Genomic DNA, 21,631 nt, shown 5'->3' on the forward strand with positions numbered 1-21,631 from the left:
AAAAAAATTGAAAATAAAATCTAACAAAAAGAGCAGAAAGTAATCAAAAAACAGAGAATCCAAAACATTTACAAATAACACTTCACACAAATGTAATGATGTCCTACTCCTGGGCCTTCTCAGCTAAATGAAATAGCCAGAGTTGTGGTGACATTTGGATGGCCTGCCTCCCATAGCTCCACCCACAAAGAACAAGAAATATCAGAACATTTAAAGTTATAAGACACAATTACTAAATCATAGATAAACATTGCATGAATTATGTGAAACCATGAAAAATAATAATTCAAAAACAACAATAACAATAAAATGCATAAACACACATTAATACATAACAAAAGTTTATTTCATGTTGATTTTGTCTTTTTGTTGTTATTAAAATCCCAAGCCAATTGTTTTGTTTTGTTATTAACAGTGTTTTTGGTTTACTGTGTTTTATTTATTTGATATTATGTGTTTTGATTATTGTGTAATGCCTGAATTATGTTAACTTCATATATTAATTTTCTTTGTTATTTTTAAATGCCTTGTCCACAGTATATAGAGCCCACAGAGGCAGGACCGCCTGATTATACAGGTGGTGGACTGCCCCACCAAAATAAATGGAGATGAAACTGATTTTCCTGTAGCTTTGGCATTTCTAGTTTGTGACCCCAATTTTTATTTTTGATTCTTGCTTGGATTTCCTAGCTTTGTCCCCTGCTTTGATTATAAAGTACTAATATTAGTTTCCTGCTTGTTGGTTTTGTTTCTATTAGGTTTGACACTAGGGCCAAATCTGTTTTGCTCTTTTTTCTAGATTGCTTTTCTGTGTTCAATTTTTTAAATCCTTTACCATAAATATTTAAAAATACTCAATGAAGTTTGTTTCTTTCATTGGTCAGAGGTTCTCACATTTAAAATTGCTGGATGTTTTTTGAAGTTTAAAAAGCTTTAGTCTCATTTTAGGCCTGTGTAGTCTGAAAGCCTGCCTTTAGAGTTTGGGCTAAACAACCTGGGGCGAAGCTTTTCAAGATGGTTCAGGCCAGAAATAAGGACTGGTATGGCCTTTTGTGGGGCTTTTTGTGGCATGCTTCCTCTTTTTCTATTTTCCTGTGACAGTATTTCACAACACTGGTGACATGTTTTAGCAATGGAGACATATTACTATACACAAAATTGCCACCAGACCAGGGCAAACAAAAAAAATGGTGTTACCTGTAATAAACAAAATGGCAGTGAAATATAAACAAAATAATATACAAAATTACAAGAAAACCATCAACATGAATGTCATAAAGTAAATAAACAATAACCTAGTAATAAAGACCCTCTAAATCAGCACACTGATCTCCAAGTGTGAGTTTGAGGAATTTAAAATCCAAGTTAATGTAAAAAGATATTTTGGCTTTTGGTCTTCTTTGTTTTATGTTCCTGCCTTGCACTTTAGTTTTACTTATTTAGTTTTCTTGTCTTTTTCTATTATATGACCACATTGCCTTCCCTTTAACATTTCTGCCTATTCCCTGAAATTACTTTTTGATTCCCTGGTACAATTCTTCAAACTCGTTTCTTGTTTACTTTTTATACACATGATTAATCTTACAAACCATTACAGCAATGTACTTGTGAGATCTCCAGAATATAATTTTCAGTTTTAACCTCCATGTTACCAAAATGACATAGCAGTACTATTAGAGGTTTTGAGAAGAGCAACCAGACTAATTGAAGAACTGAGGGGTATAAACACCAATGAAGTGAACCTTTTCATCAGCAGTTAGTTATTAAGAGGTGATATGATTGAAGCATTCAGAATTATAAAGGGAATTAGTATGGTGTATCCCATCTATTATTTTAAAATATGTTTTTCAATAAGAACATAGGTACAGAAACTGAGCCTATTTTACAGCAGCTTTTGTATAACTGTTTCTTTACACAGTTACTCACAGATACATAGAATAAGTTATAATGTACTATGTTAAACTTTCAAAACATGACATGATGCTATTTTTGAAAAGTTACAGTAGATGAATAGAGACTGATATGCTATATTGGGTTAAAAAGGCCTGATGTTATGATCATTGTTCTAACATTATAATATCTGTTAGATATAATGTTACTATAAAACATTTGTCAGAAATAAGTCTTATTATCATCAAATAAATCTTCAGAATATTTGAAGGTCTCTGTGTTATAAGATATAGATAAAGCTACTAGGTGGATTTGAATAAAGAGGAGAGGTCTGTGGACTGTTGCTCCTGTGATGCAGGTTGGAGTCTGATCAACTGGATCAACTGAGTCACCTTGGCAAGGGTGCATGATGTTGAGAGACCTGAAACACCCATTGACCTCAGACAACATCACTGTTAATACATTGAAGTACATCCAAAGGATGTATCTTGAACCAATGCTGAATGCTCTAGATCAGTGTCGGTTTGTAATGCAGGGCACTGCTCCACAGAAAAAACGAAAATTTTAAAACTTTACTTAAATTAATTAGGTAATGTGAAATAATCATGAAATAAATGTATTTATTTGCACAACATGCCTGGTGTCAGCACATGTCAACATTAATGAAAAATTTGTACCGACTTGTATCTGTTTAATTTCTGTGTGAGTAAACAAATCTAAAAATTCTGGATGAGTACCTTATTTCCATATTGAAGGACACTGGCCAAATGAGAGTGTATGTAAATGCTTGATATTTTGTCAAACAGGTGACCTGAATTGGTTGCTTTTAGATTTTTCTGAGGACACAATTCTGTGCTTTCTGAACACTCTCACAGTTATTGGCAACGAATTGGCACTGTTTTTGTTTTTTTTTAATCTAACATGATTGGACAATCATCTGTGCACTATTTCAAGTTCACAATCATTGTTCACAGTTCACACCCACAGAAAGCACAATAATTCCTTCAGCAAGCATTTTGTCGATGTGTTCTTTTAGAATTTGCCTCTTCTGAGGAGAAACACAGTATGTGTGGTGTTGGATAGGCACTTCATCGTTGGTGTGAATGTTGGGAATTATTATGGAGGTCTGCCCCAGGCTTTCCATCCACACTTTCTGGCCACTGACACAGCAAAGATCTTATCACCTCAGGTTGCTCCAGAATGCTTGATAACTCAATGACATTGGGGTCCTTGATCTCCACTATTTAGAACACCAGGTAAGTCCCTCGAAGCTCTTCACAGGCCTTTGACAAATGGAATAATCCCCACCCCAAGCACCACATACCTCAGAGGTTGAAAATATATAACCATATTGATGTCTGTGGCCAAATCCAGCCCCAAGAGGACTGGAATGATCAGTTACACATCTATCATGACATAGATCTCGATCTTCCAGGTTGATGAATGTAAGACTTCCCACTAAACTTTGCCTAAGACCCTGTGCTTTGTTCCATCCCCCAAAATGAAATCGACACCCACGTCTGGCTGCAGCTTTTCATGTGGCTGGGCCAATTTATTCCACCAGTTCTCCTATATCAAGGTGTACTGGCTTCCTGTGTCCACCACTGCATCCAATACCCAACCCCTTACCTATACAGGAACCACCAAAATAGCTGTTAAAGAGGAAATACCAGTGAGTCCAGCGTCTGCCTGGCTACTTCTTTCTTAAGTGGATTTGGAAGATGGAGTTTCTCGTTTACTAGAATATACTTTGTTCCCGTAAGCCTTGGAGGAAGCCCAGTCCCGCTCCACAAGTGAGCCTACCTTTACCAGCCCGTAAACAGTCACGTGTTCAGCAAGAGACGAAGAACTGTATCTCTTCTTCTTGTATCTCAGACTGCCACTTCAAACACAGAGCACGTTAGGCGTAAGCAAAATCCCAGATAGGTTATGTCTGTTAATCCCCGGGCAAAATTGTTTCAAGGAATGTTGTTTTAAAGCTGTGTCAAACCCCGATCGTTTGTCACCTAGCATGCCACCAGCTCTTCGTGGGTCCCTTTAGCGTTGCGGTAATCATCCCAAACAGTTCTCCCTTGCTCAGGGGAGTTACAGATTGAAACGTTTTGGTCTGCTCTAATAAATTGGTAATGTCCTCTGTAGTATAGTACTGGCCAAGACGAAGCTCCACTCGAATCACTGTCCCGTAGCAGGGCATTAAACTAGGACAAATACGTGACACCTCCCGCGGGGTTGAGTGTGCTTGAACGGTACGAAACGGTCTGAACTGTTGCGTATTTCTTTACTGAGGTGCTCCTACAGCTGATCATGCCTTTCCAAACACTGCACGACATCCAACTCTAGTTCTGTTCTGAGGTATTCCACAAATTCCTTCATGTGTTCGTGCATTTTGTTTATGTGGGTCCTGATAGCACCCTCGTGGGATAGAGTGCTCTCTACCACAAACATTAGAAACCGATCAAGCAAATCCTGGTGGTCAGCCAGCTATCTATTTCTTCCTGTCTTTGAGGATCATCGAGGTACTGTACATAGATTGCAATAGGCTAGGCAACTCCCGCGGCGCTGAAGGTGCCCTGACCGTAATTTGACAGCCGTCCGTTATCTTCAACCAGCGAGTCAATCGGCTCCGCGATAGCCTGCCCTGATTGCACTAACGACATTCTTAAGGATGTAACAAGAAACAGGGTTAAGACAGAAATAGGTTATGGCTGCCGGACCTCAGAGAGGGCACCACTCTGTAACGGTCAAAACCGCTACTATTCATCACGTTTACAACAATGTATTAATTCCGGATTGCCGGTCAACCCCAAACTGCCTTCAGACCCCTTTCTGCAGCACAGACAGATCACAAAAGTGGTAAAATCAATTTATACAAAAAATCAAGATGTAATAAACGAACCCAAAATATCTCACAATGTTTGCCACCTTTTGTGCCTTCATAATTTAAAATATCCCACAGTGTTTCCAGGTCTCCAGACGTGCTATACAAGAATAAAATCTTATTTGTTCCTCTTAAGCATCTTAACTGTCCACATCCATTTCTTTTGGTTGGAACTTTTTCAGGTGGCATGCACCTCCATACTATATAGGGTATTGGCGCTTTGCTGAGGCAGTCTCTTTTTTGGCTTTGAATAGTTCACGCCTGTAACCTCTGCCATTAAGCTCGGGCTCTGTTTTCCACTTCCTTTTTGGCTTTTTTTTTAACACTATATACGCATCCATTTCCACGGCACCCTCCCAGAAACCGCTGCAACAGACCCATACCTCACAAAGGTATATCCAATCCGCCCATTTTAGGCTATACAGTGTACGTATTGTATATGTACTCAGACAGATGCAGGGTTCTCATTGGTAGAAAGAAAAAATATCAAACAAATAAACACTCTGCAGTGCAAAATAGAACAAAGCACTTCCAAAATCAAAAGGAACCATTAGGCTTTGTAAAGGCTTTCATGCTCATTCACCAGGTAGGAGCTCCATCATGTAGGTGTGCTCTTTTCAGAGATTGGTGCCTACTTCTGATTGGCTTGGGATTTATAACTGGGGAACCAGAAGGGGCGACATCAAATGTCCTCACTTGGTGTCTTCTTGGTACTGCAGAAGCAACAGAAGCTGGATATAGTTAGCATCAGGACCCCCTCTAGTCATGTGTTTGGTAATATATACCTCAGATTATCCTGGATAGTGATGCACTAATGCACATGCAAAATAATATATATAATTCACCTGTCTGTGCTCCAGCTGGATAAAGAAAAGAAATATAACCTACTGTAAATCAAATGTTGTAAATTGTCTTGGATAAAGGTGTCAGCCTAATAATACACTGCCTGGCCAAAAAAAAGTTGCCACCAAAAAAAATATTTCGTTGGACCGCCTTTAGCTTTGATTACGGCACGCATTCGCTGTGGCACTGTTTCGATAAGCTTCTGCAATGTCACAAGATTTAGTTCCATCCAGTGTTGCATTACTTTTTCACCAAGATCTTGCATTGATAATGGTAGAGTCTGACCGCTGCACAAAGCCTTATCCAGCACATCCCAAAGATTCTCAATGGGGTTAAGGTCTGGACTCTGTGGTGGCCAATCTATATGTGAAAATGATGTCTCATGTTTCCTTTCACAATTTGAGCCCAATGAATCCTGGCATTGTCATCTTGGAATATGCCCGTGCCATCAGGGAAGAAAAAATCCATTGATGGAATAACCTGGTCATTCAGTATATTCAGGTAGTCAGCTGACCTCATTCTTGGAGCACATACTGTTGCTGAACCTAGACCTGACCAACTGCAGGAATCCCAGATCATAGCACTTCCCCCACAGGCTTGTACAGTAGGCACTAGGCATGATGGGTGCATCACTTCATCTGCCTCTCTTCTTACCCTGATGCGCCTATCACTCTGGAATAGAGCAAATCTGTACTCATCAGACCACATGACCTTCTTCCATTGTTCCAGAGTCCAATCTTTATGCTCCCTAGCAAATTGAAGCCTTTTGTTTGCCTCACTAATTAGTGTTTTTCTTACGGCTTCACAGCTGTTCAGTCCCAATCCCTTGAGTTCCCTTCGCATTGTGCTTGTGAAAAAGCTCTTGCTTTCACTATTAAACATAGACCTGAGTTCTTCTGTTGTTTTTCTTCGATTTGATTTCACCAAACGTTTAAGTGATCGCCGATCACGATCATTCAGGATTTTTTTTCCGACCACATTTCCTCCTCGAAGATGATGGGTCCCCACTATCCTTCCAGTTTTTATTAATGCGTTGGACAGTTCTTAACCCAATTTTAGTAGTTTCTGCAATCTCCTTAGATGTTTTCTCTGCTTGATGCATGCCAATGATTTGACCCTTCTCAAACAGACTAACATCTTTTCCACGACCATGAGATGTGTCCTTCGACATGGTTGTTTAAGAAATGAGAAGCAACTCATTGCACCAGTTGGGGTTAAATAATGTGTTGCCAGCTGAAAGATAATCGCCCATGCAGTAATTATCCAATAGGAGGCTTGTACCTATTTGCTTAGTTAAATCCAGGTAGCGACTTTTTTTTTGGCCAGGCAGTGTATTCACCATAATAAAAGGACAAGCGTCTGTGTATCTGTGTGTCCATATAATTTCTGTGTCTCTGTTATATGCCATTTGGAATGTGACTCATAAAAGCTGTACTGATGCTTGTGATGCATCATCTGTTGGAATGAAAAATGCAATTAATTTTATTATAGCTACATGGTACTTATAAACCTGATCTTGATGTTGCTTTTGGCCAAGCTCTGGCATCACCTCCTGGGTCAGAAGATGTGCTACATTTATTTCATGTACTGGCTCTCACTATTTCTAAATATTTGAGCCTTTAGCTATTCCTAAAGGACTACTATAAAGGCTCCATAATTCCCACTCCAGTCATTTTCATCTAATACTATGTGCTCTATAGCAACATGAAGGTATTTCCACCTCTGGCACTCATTCTCTGTCTTTTGAAGAAATATTAGATGGCCTGGCCACTGCTGGTTGTGGAGTTGATGTGTGCAAAAGGGTCGATGGCTGATGTTAAGAACTGTAATTTCTTGGATGCAAAGGACTTTGTTGCTCTTCCCTGCCCACTCCGCAGTGTGACTGCCTCTACCCTGTACAACATGATGGCTGCAATTTGCAACTTCACCTGCCTTTTCAATGAATTTTCCCATTTATAAAACCCACTTTATCCACAATGGAAATTAAGCACGGCATGGAACACTACATTTCTTCTACTGGCCCACCAGTACACGCCCATGCACATCAACTGGCTCCTGACAAGCTAGCTATTGAGAAGGCTTAGTTTGCCGACATGGAACAGCTGGGAATTGTACACCAATTAGACAGCCCATGGGCATCACCCCTCCATATGGTACCCAAAGCAGGTGGTAGTTTCTGACCGCTACCCATTTCCTCACATACAGGTTTTCTTGGCACAACTTCCAGAGCAAATAATTTTTTCCAAAGGTAGACCTCATCTGCGGCTATCACCAAGTACCTGTACACCTGACAGATGTCCCTAAAACAGCAGTCATCATCCCCTTTGGAGTGTTTGAATTCTTGCATACACCATTTGGCCTTAAAAATGCTGCACAAACATTTCAGAGGTTGATGGAATTTGAATTCCTTTTTCTGTCTACCTAGATGACATCTTGGTTGCCAGCTTCTCAAAACTTGACCACCTCACTCACTTGTTAGAGTGCCTTAGCCTGCATGGGTTGATTATCAGTCCTGATAAATGCCTGTTTGGAGTGCCTGTCATAGAGTTTCTGGGCCATCGCATTTCAAAGGAGGGTGTGATAGCATTACCTTCCAAAGTCTCTGCTGTAACAGATTTTTCACAACCCCGTACTGTATGCACCCTCCAGGCATTCTTGGGCATTGTCATATTCTACCATCACTTCATTCCTCAGGCAGTCCTCCCAATGCAGCCATACAAGGTACTAAAGGTCCAGTCTGGAAAGTTCCCTGTGATATGGTGGTTGCTGAGTAGCAACTTGTATACTATGCCAAGGCTAGCCTATAGTAGGCTAAAAAACATGTTAAAGCCTCATAGACCCCTTTCCCGCTGACTGCTCACCATTCCGACCATGTTCACATGAACCTGGTATGCCCCTTTACTTCTTCTCACTGTTCACAAACCTGCTCACTGTGTTTGAAAGGACAACCAGGTGGCCTGAAGACGTTCATTTGATGTCCAAGACTGCAGCAGAAGTAGCAAGGGCTTTTGTTAGCACTTGGGTTGCATGGTTTGGCACGCCCTCCCAAATCACTTCTGACGAAGGTGCACAGTTCACTTCATAGCTATGGGCAGCAATGGCACAGGACCTTGGGACAACACTACACCATACCACTGCCTACCACCCCTATAGATAACGACCTTTATGAGCGATTTTACTGGTTGCTAAACTCATCCCTAAAGGCATCTCTTAATACTGACAGCTGGGTTGACCGTCTTCCGTGGGTGCTGCTGGGGCTACGTACTGCTCCAAAAGAGGATCTGCAAGTCTTGTCCACTGAACTAGTGTTTTGTCAGCCTCTCCAAGTGCCCAGAGATTTTATCCCTCAGAGTTCTTTCCTCGGGACTGCATCCTGACATTGCTCTCCGCTCCTGGAGACATCAGTTGATTTCAAGCTGGTGCCTGCAACTCAGCATGGCTCACCTAACTCCTGGTTTACATACCACCTGCAGTCATCAAAGTTCATGTTTGTCCGGCGCAAGGCACATCGCAGTTCCCTTAAACTACTTTATGATGGCCCTTTCTGAGTCCTGGAATGCAGATAAAAAATGTTTGTGTGGCAAACAGCAGACAGTCTTGGTTGATCACCTCAAGCCTGCAAACACTGATTTGTCTCAGGTTTTAGACACTTTTCTGGGCCATGTTGACCTGGCTCCTGTTTCCCCTGACACATCTATGCCTGCAGAGCATGCGGATGTTAGTTCTCCAGGTCCAGTCACAACCATGCCTACTCACACTCAGACTGGGCACACAGTGCATGTCCCAACTAAGTTAACGATGCTCGTGCATGTGAATTCTGGGGGGAGCCTATATAGTGGCTGGAGGCACTGTGCCACTGTAAGGCATAATTTGCATGCCCTGCACTGTAGAAGGAGGCGGGGTGATGAGCTGACAGGTAACAGCTGCATATATAGTTCTGAGTCAAGTTTAAAAAAGTTCAGTAGTTTTTTTGCCTGCATCAAGAGAACACTGCCTGGTGCGTTTTTTCCCTTGCAGGGAGCTACACTTTCACCCAGCTGTATTTTGTGCTGTTACCCCTTTCTATTGTCCTCCCAAACTGCAGACTAAAAATGCATGGCTTACCATCAAGAAGTGTCCTCAGTTGCCAAAGTATTTCTATCTCTGTCCTTTTTTTTTTAAGTTCCTAAAGTTATTTTGTTCTTTGCCATTTTATCAACTGGGTGCCCTCTAAAAATGAGAAATGCACCACATAAAACTAAGTAAATTCTTTATTTTTTGAATCCACTCAACTCAAGTTTTTAGGATCATAAATGACTGAAACTTATCCTGGCAATGTCAAATTTAAGACAAATGTACCTAATACTTAATCCTGGTGTTAGAGAGACATGGCTAACGTTTCAAGGTGCACCTGCCAGCATACACAAGAGCACATATTATTGGATGTTTAAAAAAAGTGAAAGAGATGTATGTGCACTACAGTAGTCATTTCCGCATAGAGAAATATTTGTTTGTAATAACTAAGAGTCAGTAGTATCCTGAATTAATAAGAAGTGTGTGTTAATGACCAGAGGTGGGTTCATTTGCGTTTCACTTGTATTGTATGTTAAGATGCAAAGTTGTTTAAAGTGTACTATTTAGCGTTTATATGTTGGGAATGTGCCTTAGTGTTATTTACATTCTGCAAAACTCTTTCAATAATAGTTTATGTTATTACATCAATGTACTTTACTATAAGTTTGTTAATACTGTTTACTGATAAACGTTATTGATTTGGATTCATACTGCTGATAAGCTAGTGCTATATTTGAGTAATACTAACATTTAGTGAACTTTTGTGTAATTTTCCACAATGTATGTATTCTTTTTATTGTAGACCATACATACAGTACATATACAGTATATCTAATCAAATACAGGTGTATATCTTCAAGTGAATAAGTCAATTTCATTCTGAGCTGCTGTGTGGAATTCTCTGCATCATTTACCAGTGTCCTGACCGACACTCCGGAGTGAACACTATAAGTTCTGAACACATTACAGATACAGTAGTCCTTTGCTACACCTAGAGACATGCCAGTACTTCACAGACCATCATTATTAAACACTCATGCGGAACCTTGGTGAATTTATAGTCACCAAAATAATACTATTTGCACATACAGTATTTGTGACTTGGTAAGAAAAACAGTCTACCAGGAGAAAGCATCACACAGAGAACATATATATTCTATACTGAAATTGATTGAGCAGCAATTTGAAAACATGAATCTATGCGGCAGTGTCACTAATTACTACAAGCCAAACTGTCTTTAAAAAATAAATTAAACTGAAAAATACTTCTCAAGTTATCTGCATTAAGCTGAACTTCTAATATTATTTCTAATAAAAAAATTACTGACATGCTGGAAATATTTATTGCATGACACTAGATTGACAAACTGGAGCACTCTATTAGCAGCTTTAAATTTATAGTCCCTAGTTATTACATGAGGTTAACTGCTTAAAAGGAGAATAAATCACATACAAACTATGAAACTAGACATCCACATAAAACCATGGTTGGGCCACCAGTCTCTCAAGCAAATATTAAAACCCAGCCCTCTCCTAAACGATTCTTATTCTGCTTACACCCACTTCCCAGAATAATGTTCCTGAATTTGACTGCTTTCAGAGAATAATATCACTTCAATTTATCTTTGATCTGATGAACATCATAGTGGGATATTATAATCCTTAAAGCACCTTTAAATGAAGATGCTGGTGTTTTTGTTTAACATATTTTTCAGTTTATGCTTATTTTATGCATACAGATGAAATATTGTTTTATAACTAATCTTTTAGAATTTAGTGTTTTTACCTAAATAATGTTATAAATTTTAAAACATCAAGTCTGTATTATATCATCACAACTCTAAACTTGGGGACTATGGAGTTGAACACGAGTGTAAATTCACCTTTCTGTCTGTTTGAGAAATTGCCCATCAATTTTTAAAACAAATGGCAGGAAAGACTTTAACCCTACAATCAACTGATTGAGCAACACATATTCTTTTCATGACTCTAAGCAAACTTTCTTGAAACACAGCATAGTAAAATCCCTACATGCTGTTGGATCATTTAACATTATCCTCTTTGACATGTAATCAAACCCATGTAGTTGGATGACTTTCATGCCACCAAACTCCTAGACTTACTTTAGGCAGAGGACCTAAACAGAAACATCAGTTCTCTCAAGGCAGAGGTGCGACAGTGGAAATTGGGGTCACCAGCCTACACTTTAGGTGTCGAGTATGTGGGACCGAGTGTGATCAGGATGATGGTGTAAGACAGGGAGACAAAGACACAAAAGGTTTGGGTTTTTGCAAAAACAAAGTGAAATGTTATTTACAGGTGAACTTAAAGAAAAACAAAAAAAAAATATCCTGTGGAAAATATATATACCCAGTACAATACTGCAAAAGACACACAAAACCAGTAATTAAATGGAGCCCAAAAATGATAACCATATACAGTATTTACAGTGCTGACTGAAAGTCCCAAATGAAAAAGAAAAATGCAAACCCAGATATACACAAAAATCAAAAATAAAGTCGTCTTCCTCCACAGTAATCCAAGTCATGAAGAGGCTCCTCTAAACAGTGTATAATACAGGGTTTACCAAAAACAAGAATATTTAAAATACAAAAAAAGAGAAAAAAAGTGTATACAATATACAAAAATAAACAGTGCACCATAAACCACAACTCATTAAATACCTCCACCAAAACTAATCCAGGGATATTTACATAAGAAGAAAAAATATTTTAAAATACCAGTGCCCAAGCAGTAGGGCTTGGTAAACTCAAGACAGTGTTCTACCGAGTACCTCTCTCTCAGCAAGATCTAGCCAGAAGACCCCCTCTAGAGGAGGGAAATTCTCATTTGTATTCGGCACCCTCTCGTCGACCAATTAAGCCGTCGAACGTCATCCCTCCACAGGCACGTGATGAAGTAAATGCGTTTAGAGTGGCGTTTCCTGCGCCGCAAAATTTATTATAAAAAATGCGAGCAGCCGGCGCATACCTGTGCCAACCTTTGAGACGCGAACTATGCTGTTCTCATTAAGCCTTTTTTTTTCTTCCCTTCCTGGAGCTACTGCCCAGACAAAAGGCGATATGGAATTCCTTTTATAAGCTGCGGCAAGCCGATACTAAGGCGCTTCGCCCTTTCTGTTTCTCCAGCTCTATGTGGTCGCCGGAGGCACGAGTGCAAGAGGAAGACGGACAACGCCATCCCGGCCGGTCAATGTCGGAGTCGTACCCCAATACTACACGAGACCAGAGGCGTAGCTAAGGTTTTTAGCGCCCCCTCCTGTTTGCCAAAATGCAATAGGGAAGGGAAAGGACATTTTAAACAATGTATTTAAAATAATAGTATTTTAAATAAAAATTTCATATAAGTCTCCGAAAATTATAACGCCGCCTCGTGTTCTTTAAAATCTAAATCCGTCATTAGTTTTTATAAGAAAAAAATCGTTTTCCGCATTTAAAAATGATTTTAAAGAAAGTATATATCAAATTATAAAGCAAAATAATTATATATTTAGAAAAACTTTATTACTTACAATTTATTCGTATGAAAATATGATGGCAAAACATCTACACTTTTGCAGCCATCTACTAGAATACTTCAACACAGCCCAATCAATTTTCTATCAAACACATAAACACAGATCACTTGGCACACAGAAATGGCGTTTGCAACTACTTCGACAATGATATACTAATGCCTCATGTCAGTCGTGCGACCTGTTTAATAACGTCAAAAATGTTTCAGGGTGGGAGTCAAGCATGTTAGTGTAGTGGAGGGGATAAATTATTGTCTGTTGGGTATATAGAAGTAATACGCGCTTCGAAATCAGAAAAAGACAAAAAACTTTGTTAAAAAGATATCCTCATACTGATGGAGTGATGTTTTTTTTTTCGTACGTGGATTACTCGTTTAGCCGGATGTAATTGTTGACGATTTGGCATGATCCTGGATCTGCCGGTTTTTCAGAACTCTTGCTGGATGTGTTGTCATAGCAGCACATCCAAATCCTCAAACGTTTTATGTAAGCATAGATTAGCTCACACACTTAATCAATGTCCGTGCGTGGAATTCATTCAGTCATGGCTTCACCGTTCATGAATGAGTAACCAATTGATATCGGTGCGCAAATTATAAGAAGAGAATTTCATATAGCGAGGGTTTTGCGCAATCGGCAAGAACCTTTATTGCTCCCGGATGAAATTCTTTTCGAAAGATACCGCTTTAGCTGAGGGGGAATATTGTACCTCATAGATTTATTAGCACTTTGTATTCGAAGTCAAACTAGGTGAAGTTGGGCTCTCACAAGCACACACACAGTATGCATTGCTTTGAGGTTTTTTTGCACTTTTTTTATATATACTGTAGGCGATGCGGAAAATCTATCTAAAAGTGCAGTTTGCCAGGCAAATCGTAAAGTCTGTTTCGCTCTGAAATATTTCCTTCGGGTTTTCTTTTTTTTTTTTTTTTTTAAATTTCATTAATTTTATTGCAATCATTCCATACAAATCAATCAATTTTTACAAAAAGTAGGATTAAGAACAAGTTGACCCCAACCCCTGAGAGAGAGAGCATGGCCAACGGGATAAAACTTAAGGCTTTTAAACATACCTAAATTGATGAGTTTGATAAGCCAATAGAGATGAATGGAGAAGAAAAAGAAATGCAGAAATAATTGCTTCCTCTGTGCTTTAAGAGCTTATTCTAAAATATTACTGATTAGATCCTGCCATGTTTTGAAAAAATCTGTACAGATCCTCTAACTGAGTATTTGATTTTTTCCAATTTCAAATAGTATAAAACATTGGTTTCCCACTGACTTAAAAGAGGAGAGTTAGGATTCTTCCAGTTTAGCAAAATAAGTCTGCGTGCCAAAAGTGTAGTGAATGCAATCACAGTTTGTTTGTCCTTCTCCACTTTAAACCCATCTGGAAGAACCCCAAACACAGCTGTTAATGGGTTAGGAGGGATTGTGAGACCAAGGCTGTCTGAAAGGTAATTAAAAAGTTTTGGTCCAGAATGATGTTAATTTGGTACAGGACCAAAACATGTGACCCAGTGAGGCTGGGACTTGATTGCAGCTTCGAAGGTTGGATCTTGCCCTGGAAACATTTTGGAAAGTTTTAGATGAGACATATGTGCTCGATATATAATTTTGAGTTGAATAATTGTATGCTTTGCGCATATGGAGCTCGAGTGAATTCTCTGCATTGCTATTTTCCACTCCTTTTCTGATATATTGATTGAGAGATCTTTTTCCCAGTGTCCTCTTGGATCTTTGAAAGGGAGGGACTGTAAAATAATTTTATATATTGCAGAGATGGTGTCTGAGTCCTTGAGATTGAGCAATATTTTTTCCAGCATGGACGAGGGTGCAAGATGAGGAAAATCAGGCAGGTTCTGTTTAACAAAGTTCCTATTTTGAAGATAGTGAAAGAAATGTGTAGCTGAAATGTTAAATTTGGAATGTAACTGTTCATAGGATGCAAAGACATTGTCTATATAAAGATTTCTAAGTAAGTTAATCCCAAATTTTTTCCAGATATTAAAACTGCATATGTTTGAAGGTTGAAAGAGGTGGTTCTCTTGCAGAGGTGCCACAGATAAAAGCTTCTCCATCTTAAAATGCTTTCTACATTGGTTCCATATTCTGAGTGAGTGAAGCACAATTGGGTTATTAGTATATTGCCGATAACTTGCATTTATTGGGGCACAGAGCAGGGAATATAAAGAAGTACTGCAGGATTTTACTTCTATTGCGGACCAGGCCTGTGTATGTTCATCTATTTGTGTCCAGGTTTTATAGCTTGTATGTTTGCTGCCCAGTAATAAAACTGGAAGTTAGGTAGAGCCATGCCACCTTTTGTCTTTGTAGGATCACTCTTTGTATACGTGGATGTTTTGAGTTCCAAATAAATGAGGTTATTGTTGAATCTAATTGCTTAAAAAATGATTTATTATGTATATTGGAATGTTTTGAAATTAAAAAAGGAGCTTAGGAAGAATATTCATCTTAACAGTGTTAATTCTTCCAGCTAGAGTGAGATGAAGGGTTGACCATCTATGCAAGTCTTGCTTAATTTTTTCCATGCAGACGGCAAAATTTTGTTGATAAAGAGCTTTATGTTTACTTGTGATGTTTACCCCAGGTATTTAAACTGTTCTGCAATGATAAAAGGTAGGGTGTCTAATCTAATATTATATGCTTGAGAATTCACTGGAAAGAGTACACTTTTATTCAGATTAATTCTGAGACCAGAGATCTTTTGAAATTCTGTGAGTGCTGTTAAGACTGCAGGCACAGAATTTTGTGGGTCTGATATATACAGTACCATATCATCTGCATATAGAGAAATTTTCTGTTCTAGTCCTTCTCTGATAATCCCCTTTATCTGATTTGGCGATTGCAAGCAGCAGCAGTGACATGGGGCATTCTTTTCTATTACCTTGTTCTAGTTTAAAGTAGTTTGAACAGATGTTGTTGATACAAATTGATGCTTCTGGATTGGTATACAGTAGTTTGATCCATGCACAAATGTTGGGCCAAACCCAAATTTCTCCAATGTAGTAAAAGGTATTTCCATTCAATCATGTCAAATGCTTTTTCTGCATCCAATGATAATAATATTTCTGGGGTGTTTGACTTAGTTGGTGAGTATATTACATTAAACAGGCGTGAAGATTTGAAGATAAGTGTCGACCCTTGATAAATCCAGTTTGATCTTGTGATATTACTGAGGGGAGCACTTTCTCCATCCTTCTAGCTATAATTTTTGAGAGTATATTAACGTCATTATTCAAAAGTGAAATTGGTCTGTATGATGCACATTGTAATAAGTCCTTATTTTGTTTAGGAAAACGGTTATTAATGCTTGGCAAAAAGTTTGAGGAAGAGTTTGATAGTCTCTGGCTTCTGTAAATGTTGCTAATAGGAGGGGAGCTAGCTGAGTGGAGAATTTCTTATAAAATTCTGCAGGGTAGCCATCAGGGCCTGCTGCTTTCCTGCCTTGAAGTGACTTTATAGCATCTAGTAATTCTGATAACACCAGAGGTTTATCCAGTTCCTCCTCACTAAAAGTATCTATTTGTGGTATCTGTAATGTATCCAGAAATGAATTAGATTGTGTGTTGTATGCTTTAAACTCAGTAGAATATAAGGATTTATAGTAGTCTCTAAATGTGTGCATTATATTTTTGTGGTCGATGATTTTGTCTCCATTCATTGTGGTGATTACTGGGATTGCATTGCAGAATTCTTGCTTGTGAATTTGTTGAGCTAAAATTAGCTTTCTCTCCGTGTTCATAGTAATGTTGTCTGGATTTATAAATTAGTTGTTCAGTTTCTTTAGTTGTCAAGAGGTTTAGTTCTGAATGCAGAGCCTGCCTTTTCTTATGTAGAGCCTTGCTTGGAAGCCTGGCATGTTCTTCATCTATTCTAGTAATTTCGCTTTTAGGTCTGCTACTTTCTTGGTTTCTAATTTATTTCTGTGGGAAAGATATGAGATAATCTGTCCTCTTAAGAAGGCCTTAAGAGTTTCCCAGAGTATTCCTGCAGAAATCTCTGAGGATGTATTTGTCTCTAGGAAGAAACTGATTTGTTTGGATATAAATTCTGTACAATTCTCGTCTGCTAATAGAAGCGGGTTGAGATGCCATCTGCGAGATGAGTGTGTGAGGCATAGTGGCTTTAGCTCCAAGATCAGAGGTGCATGGTCAGAAATAACAATAGCATCGTATTTGCAAGATTTAATCGTAGGCAAGAAATTATTATCTATAAAGAAATAATCAATTCTTGAGTAGCAATGATGTACTGGTGAGTAGAAAGAATATGTTCTTGAGTTTGGGTTTAAAAACCTCCAGGGGTCTGATAAGTTGTGATCAGTTATTAACTTTGTAATTATCCTTGCAGTGTTAGATGTCGTCCCCCCTGTGATAGAAGTCCTATCTAAGAGTGGATTTAAAACACAATTAAAGTCCCCAGCCATTATAATTTTATGAGTGTTCACATTGGGAATGGATGCAAATAAATTTTGTATAAATTCCTTATCATCAACATTAGGTGCATAAGCATTTATCAAAATCATTTTACAGTTAGATAAGTCCCATGACCATCACATATCTCCCTTCAGGATCCAATACTACATCTGATGCTACAAATGAGACTGTTCTATGTATGAAAATTCCCACACCTCTAGTTTTCTTTGTAAAGCTAGAATGGAACATTTGGCCAGTCCAGTCCTTTTGCAGCCGGAACTGATCCTTGCTTAGTAAGTGGGTCTCCTGTAAAAATACTATTTTAGCATTTAACCTGTTAGGTGAGAGAGTACTTTCTTTCTTTTAATTGTGATTCAGGCCTTTAACATTCCAGCTCACAAAGTTAACTGTCCCATCATGGAGACATTGATTCTGAATTTTTGATGTCATTTTATAGTCTTAACTGGAAGTGAGACAGCTTTAACCTTAATTTCCTATTTCCCCAAGAGTTATTGCCATGCAGCTTATTGTTACGTTGGTAGTTATAATTATAAAGATTAAAAGGATAGATTAGATATAGATATAGCCTGTTCTCTTTCTCTCCCCTTAACCCCCCACTCTCCCATTATGCCTCCCCACATGAGGCTGGTCCCCACTTCATGCAGTCCCGGTCCTCTGACATACCCAGAGACAGAGTGCGTCCAAAGCAAAACAAGCCCCCATGCAGCTGCGTTTTAGGATTAAAAAATAGGGATATCTATTGCCAATATAGTCTAAATACTATATGCCTAAAATATAATCATTAACAAACTATGAACTTAAAATATATATAATCTTCAGCAATCTTAATGTATTAAGAAAATAAACCCGGATAATAAACCCGGGGAACGGTGTTAGAAAGTGATCCAGAATAATTATAGTAAGTCTTAATGCAATAATAAAAATAACAATAAACCAATTGTATGATGTTAAACAGTCTTCTTTAGGGTAGAGAAGAAACAAATAAATAAGATGGAGAAAAAAATAAAAAAAATTAAAATAAAAAAAAAAATTAAGCACAAACATCTATAACTGTAATTAAAACATAAACAGATAGCGTCCGAGTAATAAAGGGATATATAATTATAAAAACCCGTATCTTAACAAATAGATCAAGCAGTAGGTTATTTATCCTTGCCATGTCATGACAGGCTACGACTCACTATTGTGTTTCAGAATAGTGTCGGGATCAGCTTTCTTAATTCCTTTTCTGCTTCTTCTTTGCTGGAGAAGACATAGAATTGACCTTGCAATTCAACTTTCAGTTTGGCAGGATACAAGAGGCTGTATTTGATATTGGCTTGCCGTAACTGCTGTTTGTTGTTATAGAAGGCTGCACGTTTAGTAGCTGTTGCTGGAGAGAAATCAGGGAAGATACGAATGTGGTTATTTTCATATATAATCTCTTGCTTGTGTCTGAGGAGTGCCATCACCTCTAGCTTAAATAATAATCTCTCGAAGCAAATAATAAAAGATCTAGGTCTAACGGTATTTGATCCGCGTGCGCGATAAGCCGCTGCTATCTCAGAATCTGCTTTAAAGTCCTCTCCAATTATTTTAGAAAATAGTTCAACTGCGAATTTCACTGTGTTTGGACTTTCTTGATTTTCAGGTAGACCTTTGATTCTAATATTATTCCTTCTGCTTCCATCTTCCAAAGCAGCAAGTCTGTCTCCGAGTTTTTTGCATTCAGAATTGGCAGTTGTTGCTTTTTCTTCAGCACTGGCAGCTAGATTTTCGGCTGTTTCAATCCAAGTTGTGAATGTCTCCTTGACATCCTCCAGTTGATCAGCAAGTGTGCTCAGTTTAAACGAGGTTTCCTGAATGTGCTCTTCAAATTTACCCAGCATATCTTTAAAGACTGCCTCAAAGCGAACACATATGCGTTTCACCAAGTCTTTATTATCCTGCTGCCGCTTCTGTTGCAGCTTGTCATTTGCTTTTTCCCTTGCCTTCTCATTTGCCTTCTCGCTTTTCTTTATATCTTTCTTTATCTCTTGCATGACCTCAGTGATCATCACCTTCAGTTCAAACAAATCAATTCTGCTTTCATGCACCGTAGGTGAGGCGGTGGGCTCTATTGCAGCCGGTGTTCCCAGCTCAAGTGGAGTGGTTAAAAGCGCGGACTGCAAGGCCTTTTCCAGTTTCAGATGATCTCCAATCGGTGAGCTACTATGACCTGTGTCACTCACACTTGTACATTCGCCACCCATTCACTCTCAGCCAGAGACGATGTAGCGGACCATGGTCTGGACTTTCGCTCACCTGATCCAGGTCAGTCTCTGAAAGGCCGTACTTTGAGCTTAAACTTGGGCTTGCCTATCTGAGCTTGGATGTAGCTTTAGTTTTCGTTTCTTTCGTTTCTTTCTGAACCCCTTTCTTGTTGGCCATGTTTATACTGTATATGCTTGCATATACTGTAGTAGTACCCTCAGGCTGGATAAATACAGGATATCTCAGGATAATAACATAATATGAAAAATAACACTATTGCTTGCGGAGCTCCACTTCAGACGTCCATCTTTTGCAACAGACGAGACCAAACTCCTTCCTTTGGGTTTTCATAGTGTTTCCTGGACACCTGCGTGTGCAGATAATAAACGTTTCATGCCATTGCAGGTAGGTAATACACAGGCAAAAACACCCACAGTTCCGTAAAGAATCTCACACTCAGCCTAACATTCTCATTACCCAGGATTTCCAAATGTGATTGGGGCACATGGGACTGATCAGAGTGGAGTTTGATCAAACATTATTTGGAAAATGTACCTCTCCTTCTGATGAATAATCAGACACAGTGTCTTCATCAAATATTTGACCTTTGTCAATATCTTGTTGGTCAGACACAAGTTCTAGGGATATGACATTTCCTGCAACTGGCCCAATAAAAAAAGAGGGCTATATAGAACATACCTATGGCACACATTGAGGACAAATATTTGCAATGACCATTCTTTACCTGAATTGAAGTGACCACTGCATCCTGCCACTGGTTCTGAGGAAGAGCTTCCCCCTGGAATGCCTTCAGAAACAGGGCGATTGGCATTTTGCTGGAGAGCCAACTCTTCTGCAGGGGTTAGGTCTGGACAGCGTGGACATCCACCTGTTTTTTGCTTGTCTGCCTTCTTATTAGCTTTTCAAATTAATGGTTTTTGTATTATATATGTCAATAATTCTATAAATAGTTATATACCAATATTTACCAGTTTTTCTTGTACTTTACTTTAACCTGTTACCATATTTTCCTTGTGCTCTTGTTTGATTTGGAATTATTACATATTAAATAATAATTAATCTGACACATAGGAAATGAAACGCTGCATTCAGTAAGTACAATGCACACTACTTAGCGTTTAATTTGTCAACCACTTTTTGCCAGCCGTCTTTTCTGGTTTGGGCTGCTTTTGCAGTGTTACCCCTTGTGCATATTAAATCTTGAAATTCTTCATATCCTTCGAGTAAAAGGTCCTGCGCCGCTTGTGTGAAAAAATGCGCCGTTCTTTTGTCATTTTGTTGCATCCTATCAAAGACTTGCTGATCATGTTTTCTAGACTCAATATATATGGTCTTTTCAATCAGCGCAGCTGCGCGCATTCATCTCAGATGATTAAATCCATCTAGACTAATCTACTACACGGCTGCATTTGAAAAACCGACTTATCCCAGGTGAGTTTCACTGGCATTAACTCATCCAAGATGAGGCATCTGATCTCGGATGATTTAAGCGACATATGGAAAATACCCCCATGGACTGAGTATGCAAATGTTTTTTATTTACTTTTTAGTGCATTTAAGAATGGAAAACATTAAATTCTAAAATTTTGTAACATCAATTTGGCTCTCCCTGGATACTGCGCCCAGGTGCAGATGTTCCCCCTTGCCCCCCCAGCTACGCCACTGCACAAGACCCGCCACGACGCTCCCCAGAAGGCGCTCATATAGTCTGCAAAGATGTCC

The sequence above is a fragment of the Polypterus senegalus genome, chromosome 7 (genome assembly GCF_016835505.1).
Source record: "Polypterus senegalus isolate Bchr_013 chromosome 7, ASM1683550v1, whole genome shotgun sequence".
NCBI classification, from domain to species: Eukaryota; Metazoa; Chordata; class Cladistia; order Polypteriformes; family Polypteridae; genus Polypterus; species Polypterus senegalus.